Below are 7,500 nucleotides of genomic sequence, written 5' to 3'. Positions count from 1 at the left end.
GTAGATTCGGTCGATCTGTTTTTCGCAGTTTTTGTGAAAAAAAAATTTTGGTCAATTTTTTCAACGTTAAAAACGTGTTCGGGCTGCCTTTTTATCCATGGATTAAGCGCCGAAAAAATTTTAAAACGCATAATAAAAAAGTTTATTCTTGACCGCAGGGACTTAGAAAAATTTCGGGTCGCCCCGTTCGACCTGCTGGCATTACCGCGCGGCCTGGACAGCCCGCTTCGACCGATACATTTTTTTCATTTTCAGAGAAAAAAAAATTTTTGTCAATTTTTTCAACCTTAAAAACGTTAATAAACTGCACTCTTATGCACGGATTAAGCATTGAAAAATTTTTAAAACATGTAATAAAAAAGTTTATTCTTGACCGTTCGGACTTAGAAAAATTTCGAGTACCCCGGATCGCCTGCTGGAATTACCGCACGGCCTGGACAGCCCGCATCGACCGATACATTTTTTCCATTTTCAGTGAAAAAAAAATTTTTGTCAATTTTCTCAACGTTAAAAACGTTAATAAACTGCGTTTTTATGAGTGGATTAAACATTGAAAAAATTTTGAAATATGTGATGAAAAAGTTTACTCTTGACCGTTCGGACTTAGAAAAATTTCGAGTACCTCGGATCGCCGGCTGGAATTACCGCACGGCCTGGACAGCTCGCATCGACCGATACATTTTTTCCATTTTCAGTGAAAAAAAAATTTTTGTCAATTTTCTCAACGTTAAAAACGTTAATAAACTGCGTTTTTATGCGTGGATTAAACATTAAAAAAATTTTGAAATATGTGATGAAAAAGTTTACTCTTGACCGTTCGGACTTAGAAAAATTTCGAGTACCTCGGATCGCCTGCTGGAATTACCGCACGGCCTGGACAGCCCGCATCGACCGATACATTTTTTCCATTTTCAGTGAAAAAAAAATTTTTGTCAATTTTCTCAACGTTAAAAACGTTAATAAACTGCGTTTTTATGCGTGGATTAAACATTAAAAAAATTTTGAAATATGTGATGAAAAAGTTTACTCTTGACCGTCGGGACTTAGAAAAATTTCGAGTACCCCGGATCGCCTGCTGGAATTACCGCACGGCCTGGATAGCCCGCATCGACCGATACATTTTTTCCATTTTCAGTGAAAAAAAAATTTTTGTCAATTTTCTCAACGTTAAAAACGTTAATAAACTGCGTTTTTATGCGTGGATTAAACATTAAAAAAATTTTGAAATATGTGATGAAAAAGTTTACTCTTGACCGTCGGGACTTAGAAAAATTTCGAGTACCCCGGATCGCCTGCTGGAATTACCGCACGGCCTGGATAGCCCGCATCGACCGATACATTTTTTCCATTTTCAGTGAAAAAAAAATTTTTGTCAATTTTCTCAACGTTAAAAACGTTAATAAACTGCGTTTTTATGCGTGGATTAAACATTAAAAAAATTTTGAAATATGTGATGAAAAAGTTTACTCTTGACCGTCGGGACTTAGAAAAATTTCGAGTACCCCGGATCGCCTGCTGGAATTACCGCACGGGCTGGACACCTCGCTCCGACGAATCGGTTTTTTCCATTTTTTCCGAAAAATAAATTTTTGTAATTTTTTTTAACGTTAAAAACGTTAATAAACGTCATGTTTACGCATGGATTAAACATTGAAATAATTTTAAAACGCTTATTAAAAAAGTTGGTGTCGACCGTGGGACTTAGAAAAATTTCGGGAAGTCCGATTCGCCTGCTGGAATTACCGCACGGGCTGGACACCTCGCTCCGACGAATCGGTTTTTTCCATTTTTTCCGAAAAATAAATTTTTGTAATTTTTTTTAACGTTAAAAACGTTAATAAACGTCATGTTTACGCATGGATTAAACATTGAAATAATTTTAAAACGCTTATTAAAAAAGTTGGTGTCGACCGTGGGACTTAGAAAAATTTCGGGAAGTCCGATTCGCCTGCTGGAATTACCGCACGGGCTGGACAGCTCGCTCCGACGAATCGGTTTTTTCCATTTTTTCCGAAAAATAAATTTTTGTAATTTTTTTTAACGTTAAAAACGTTAATAAACGTCATGTTTACGCATGGATTAAACATTGAAATAATTTTAAAACGCTTATTAAAAAAGTTGGTGTCGACCGTGGGACTTAGAAAAATTTCGGGAAGTCCGATTCGCCTGCTGGAATTACCGCACGGGCTGGACACCTCGCTCCGACGAATCGGTTTTTTCCATTTTTTTTGAAAAATAAATTTTTGTAATTTTTTTTAATGTTAAAAACGTTAATAAACATCATGTTTACGCATGGATTAAACATTGAAATAATTTTAAAACGCTTATTAAAAAAGTTTACTCTTGACCGTGGGACTTAGAAAAATTTCGGGAAGTCCGATTCGCCTGCTGGAATTACCGCACGGCCTGGACAGCTCGCATCGACCGATACATTTTTTCCATTTTCAGTGAAAAAAAAATTTTTGTCAATTTTCTCAACGTTAAAAACGTTAATAAACTGCGTTTTTATGCGTGGATTAAACATTAAAAAAATTTTGAAATATGTGATGAAAAAGTTTACTCTTGACCGTTCGGACTTAGAAAAATTTCGAGTACCTCGGATCGCCTGCTGGAATTACCGCACGGCCTGGACAGCCCGCATCGACCGATACATTTTTTCCATTTTCAGTGAAAAAAAAATTTTTGTCAATTTTCTCAACGTTAAAAACGTTAATAAACTGCGTTTTTATGCGTGGATTAAACATTAAAAAAATTTTGAAATATGTGATGAAAAAGTTTACTCTTGACCGTCGGGACTTAGAAAAATTTCGAGTACCCCGGATCGCCTGCTGGAATTACCGCACGGCCTGGATAGCCCGCATCGACCGATACATTTTTTCCATTTTCAGTGAAAAAAAAATTTTTGTCAATTTTCTCAACGTTAAAAACGTTAATAAACTGCGTTTTTATGCGTGGATTAAACATTAAAAAAATTTTGAAATATGTGATGAAAAAGTTTACTCTTGACCGTCGGGACTTAGAAAAATTTCGAGTACCCCGGATCGCCTGCTGGAATTACCGCACGGCCTGGATAGCCCGCATCGACCGATACATTTTTTCCATTTTCAGTGAAAAAAAAATTTTTGTCAATTTTCTCAACGTTAAAAACGTTAATAAACTGCGTTTTTATGCGTGGATTAAACATTAAAAAAATTTTGAAATATGTGATGAAAAAGTTTACTCTTGACCGTCGGGACTTAGAAAAATTTCGAGTACCCCGGATCGCCTGCTGGAATTACCGCACGGGCTGGACACCTCGCTCCGACGAATCGGTTTTTTCCATTTTTTCCGAAAAATAAATTTTTGTAATTTTTTTTAACGTTAAAAACGTTAATAAACGTCATGTTTACGCATGGATTAAACATTGAAATAATTTTAAAACGCTTATTAAAAAAGTTGGTGTCGACCGTGGGACTTAGAAAAATTTCGGGAAGTCCGATTCGCCTGCTGGAATTACCGCACGGGCTGGACACCTCGCTCCGACGAATCGGTTTTTTCCATTTTTTTTGAAAAATAAATTTTTGTAATTTTTTTTAATGTTAAAAACGTTAATAAACATCATGTTTACGCATGGATTAAACATTGAAATAATTTTAAAACGCTTATTAAAAAAGTTTACTCTTGACCGTGGGACTTAGAAAAATTTCGGGAAGTCCGATTCGCCTGCTGGAATTACCGCACGGGCTGGACACCTCGCTCCGACGAATCGGTTTTTTCCATTTTTTCCGAAAAATAAATTTTTGTAATTTTTTTTAACGTTAAAAACGTTAATAAACGTCATGTTTACGCATGGATTAAACATTGAAATAATTTTAAAACGCTTATTAAAAAAGTTGGTGTCGACCGTGGGACTTAGAAAAATTTCGGGAAGTCCGATTCGCCTGCTGGAATTACCGCACGGGCTGGACAGCTCGCTCCGACGAATCGGTTTTTTCCATTTTTTCCGAAAAATAAATTTTTGTAATTTTTTTTAACGTTAAAAACGTTAATAAACGTCATGTTTACGCATGGATTAAACATTGAAATAATTTTAAAACGCTTATTAAAAAAGTTGGTGTCGACCGTGGGACTTAGAAAAATTTCGGGAAGTCCGATTCGCCTGCTGGAATTACCGCACGGGCTGGACACCTCGCTCCGACGAATCGGTTTTTTCCATTTTTTTTGAAAAATAAATTTTTGTAATTTTTTTTAATGTTAAAAACGTTAATAAACATCATGTTTACGCATGGATTAAACATTGAAATAATTTTAAAACGCTTATTAAAAAAGTTTACTCTTGACCGTGGGACTTAGAAAAATTTCGGGAAGTCCGATTCGCCTGCTGGAATTACCGCACGGCCTGGACAGCTCGCATCGACCGATACATTTTTTCCATTTTCAGTGAAAAAAAAATTTTTGTCAATTTTCTCAACGTTAAAAACGTTAATAAACTGCGTTTTTATGCGTGGATTAAACATTAAAAAAATTTTGAAATATGTGATGAAAAAGTTTACTCTTGACCGTTCGGACTTAGAAAAATTTCGAGTACCTCGGATCGCCTGCTGGAATTACCGCACGGCCTGGACAGCCCGCATCGACCGATACATTTTTTCCATTTTCAGTGAAAAAAAAATTTTTGTCAATTTTCTCAACGTTAAAAACGTTAATAAACTGCGTTTTTATGCGTGGATTAAACATTAAAAAAATTTTGAAATATGTGATGAAAAAGTTTACTCTTGACCGTCGGGACTTAGAAAAATTTCGAGTACCCCGGATCGCCTGCTGGAATTACCGCACGGCCTGGATAGCCCGCATCGACCGATACATTTTTTCCATTTTCAGTGAAAAAAAAATTTTTGTCAATTTTCTCAACGTTAAAAACGTTAATAAACTGCGTTTTTATGCGTGGATTAAACATTAAAAAAATTTTGAAATATGTGATGAAAAAGTTTACTCTTGACCGTCGGGACTTAGAAAAATTTCGAGTACCCCGGATCGCCTGCTGGAATTACCGCACGGCCTGGATAGCCCGCATCGACCGATACATTTTTTCCATTTTCAGTGAAAAAAAAATTTTTGTCAATTTTCTCAACGTTAAAAACGTTAATAAACTGCGTTTTTATGCGTGGATTAAACATTAAAAAAATTTTGAAATATGTGATGAAAAAGTTTACTCTTGACCGTCGGGACTTAGAAAAATTTCGAGTACCCCGGATCGCCTGCTGGAATTACCGCACGGGCTGGACACCTCGCTCCGACGAATCGGTTTTTTCCATTTTTTCCGAAAAATAAATTTTTGTAATTTTTTTTAACGTTAAAAACGTTAATAAACGTCATGTTTACGCATGGATTAAACATTGAAATAATTTTAAAACGCTTATTAAAAAAGTTGGTGTCGACCGTGGGACTTAGAAAAATTTCGGGAAGTCCGATTCGCCTGCTGGAATTACCGCACGGGCTGGACACCTCGCTCCGACGAATCGGTTTTTTCCATTTTTTCCGAAAAATAAATTTTTGTAATTTTTTTTAATGTTAAAAACGTTAATAAACGTCATGTTTACGCATGGATTAAACATTGAAATAATTTTAAAACGCTTATTAAAAAAGTTGGTGTCGACCGTGGGACTTAGAAAAATTTCGGGAAGTCCGATTCGCCTGCTGGAATTACCGCACGGGCTGGACACCTCGCTCCGACGAATCGGTTTTTTCCATTTTTTCCGAAAAATAAATTTTTGTAATTTTTTTTAACGTTAAAAACGTTAATAAACGTCATGTTTACGCATGGATTAAACATTGAAATAATTTTAAAACGCTTATTAAAAAAGTTGGTGTCGACCGTGGGACTTAGAAAAATTTCGGGAAGTCCGATTCGCCTGCTGGAATTACCGCACGGGCTGGACAGCTCGCTCCGACGAATCGGTTTTTTCCATTTTTTCCGAAAAATAAATTTTTGTAATTTTTTTTAACGTTAAAAACGTTAATAAACGTCATGTTTACGCATGGATTAAACATTGAAATAATTTTAAAACGCTTATTAAAAAAGTTGGTGTCGACCGTGGGACTTAGAAAAATTTCGGGAAGTCCGATTCGCCTGCTGGAATTACCGCACGGCCTGGACAGCTCGCTCCGACGAATCGGTTTTTTCCATTTTTTCCGAAAAATAAATTTTTGTAATTTTTTTTAATGTTAAAAACGTTAATAAACGTCATGTTTACGCATGGATTAAACATTGAAATAATTTTAAAACGCTTATTAAAAAAGTTGGTGTCGACCGTGGGACTTAGAAAAATTTCGGGAAGTCCGATTCGCCTGCTGGAATTACCGCACGGGCTGGACACCTCGCTCCGACGAATCGGTTTTTTCCATTTTTTCCGAAAAATAAATTTTTGTAATTTTTTTTAACGTTAAAAACGTTAATAAACGTCATGTTTACGCATGGATTAAACATTGAAATAATTTTAAAACGCTTATTAAAAAAGTTGGTGTCGACCGTGGGACTTAGAAAAATTTCGGGAAGTCCGATTCGCCTGCTGGAATTACCGCACGGGCTGGACAGCTCGCTCCGACGAATCGGTTTTTTCCATTTTTTCCGAAAAATAAATTTTTGTAATTTTTTTTAACGTTAAAAACGTTAATAAACGTCATGTTTACGCATGGATTAAACATTGAAATAATTTTAAAACGCTTATTAAAAAAGTTGGTGTCGACCGTGGGACTTAGAAAAATTTCGGGAAGTCCGATTCGCCTGCTGGAATTACCGCACGGGCTGGACACCTCGCTCCGACGAATCGGTTTTTTCCATTTTTTTTGAAAAATAAATTTTTGTAATTTTTTTTAATGTTAAAAACGTTAATAAACATCATGTTTACGCATGGATTAAACATTGAAATAATTTTAAAACGCTTATTAAAAAAGTTTACTCTTGACCGTGGGGACTTAGAAAAATTCCGGCTTGCACGGATTCGACCACTCTGTTTTTCGGAGTTTCTGAGAAAAATAAATTTTTGTAATTTTTTTCATTATGATTTCTGAGTTCTCCCAGTAGTTTAATGTAAGGATTAAGCATTTAAAAATTTTTAAATCGAATATTAAAAAAGTTTACTCTTGCAATTTTTGGAAAAAAAAAATTCTAAAAAATTTTTCTTTCGGTGGAAACTAACGTTTAATATGTACAATAACGATTTATCGAATAAAAATCGTATGTTAATATATGTTCGAATCGACCATAGTTTCAGCGGCTAAGTACCAGCAGCCCGGCCGGTTGGTCTGTACGCGCGGCAGTTTACCACCATAAGCGCCCGTGCTGAGCGGCCGGCGCCGCGGTCGTCGCGGCCGCCCGTTTGGTTACTATAAGAGAGCACGTCGGTTCGAGCGGACCGGTCGGCGCAGCGGCGGGCGAGCGGCTATTCTACGATCTCGGTCGAGAAGCAGTCGTTCAGCTCCTCGAGGTCCATTCCTCGACTGTTCTGTACCGCGTTCCGT

The sequence above is a fragment of the Nomia melanderi genome, unplaced genomic scaffold, assembly GCF_051020985.1.
Source record: "Nomia melanderi isolate GNS246 unplaced genomic scaffold, iyNomMela1 scaffold0479, whole genome shotgun sequence".
NCBI lineage: Eukaryota > Metazoa > Arthropoda > Insecta > Hymenoptera > Halictidae > Nomia > Nomia melanderi.
This window is presented reverse-complemented; position numbering follows the sequence as displayed.